General features: G+C 53.3%; 1 protein-coding gene across 1 annotated transcript in view; it reads right to left on the bottom strand.

Annotated features, from left to right (window-relative positions):
* DYSF (dysferlin) overlaps window positions 1-1,040 on the bottom strand; it is a 109,488-nt gene that overhangs the window by 11,148 nt on the left and 97,300 nt on the right. The window lies entirely within an intron of this gene.

The following is a 1,040-nucleotide window of genomic DNA, read 5'->3' as shown; positions in this document are numbered from 1 at the left end:
TGAATCCTAAAAGTCTCCAGTGCTGGGGCAGCCACCTCTTCTCTGGAGAGATTATTCAAATGGCCAATTGTCCTCAATGAGAACATTTTCCTCTTGTGTCTAATTCAAATGTCCCCGGGAGTAACTTGTGCTCATCACCCCTCATCTTCTCCATGTGACCCCTTGTCACATGGAGTCTCCATCTTCTTGTAGCCACTTTTCAAGTTCTGCAGCAGTGAGCAGAGCCTGGTGCTGCCCTCCCCTCTCTGCAATGAGAGTCCTGTACCATCATGCTCTTGATGTGTCCTCCTCCTCCAGCTCTGCAGGGTCAGAGCCACAGGAGGACAGTGCTGGCTCTGCCCAGTTCTTGGACAAGAATGCTCAGTGGAAAACCCTGTGGAAGGGCCCTGCAGCAGCCCCAGGAGACAATCTGCAAAGCATCTGGAATGAAATACTGGTGGAATACCAGGGGTCAGGGCCTGGGAAGGCAGGGATGTCCACAAGAGCTGGGCAGTTTTCAAACACTGCTTCCTCCAAGCTGGTGGATCCTGTGAGGAAGAAATCAAGCAGAGGAGGCAGGAGACCTGCATGGAAGAGTAAGGAACTGCTGGGAAAAGGAAGAAAGAGGAAGGAAATTCACAGAATGTGGCAAATGACACCACGAGCACCTCCTGTGACCATTAGCATTGACCAAGCCCTCGTGCAGTGCAGGTGCTGCCATCCATCAGCTCTGCAACCCAGGGAGCACCCAGCCCCAGGGTTGGGTGCTGAGCAGCAGGGTGAGCAGGAGCTGCTGCCTGGGGAGCAGCTGATCCACAAAACATCCATCCATCTGCATTTTGCAGCTGCAGCAGCCTGGTAACTGCTGTGGACAGCTCAAGAGCAAGGCAGATGGTTGGCCTTCTGGAGAGTCAGCCCAAGGCTCCCCAAAAAGCCAGTGGAGGAGAACATTGACATTAGATTTCTCCAACAAGGAGGGCTGGATTCTCATCCCTGTGACAAGGAACTTGCAGCCACATGGTTATCACACAGGGTGGGTTGGTGCCCATGCCACAGCATTT

The sequence above is a fragment of the Chaetura pelagica genome, unplaced genomic scaffold (assembly GCF_000747805.2).
Source record: "Chaetura pelagica isolate M959 unplaced genomic scaffold, ChaPel_1.0 scaffold305, whole genome shotgun sequence".
Lineage (NCBI taxonomy): Eukaryota > Metazoa > Chordata > Aves > Apodiformes > Apodidae > Chaetura > Chaetura pelagica.
This window is presented reverse-complemented; position numbering and strand designations above follow the sequence as displayed.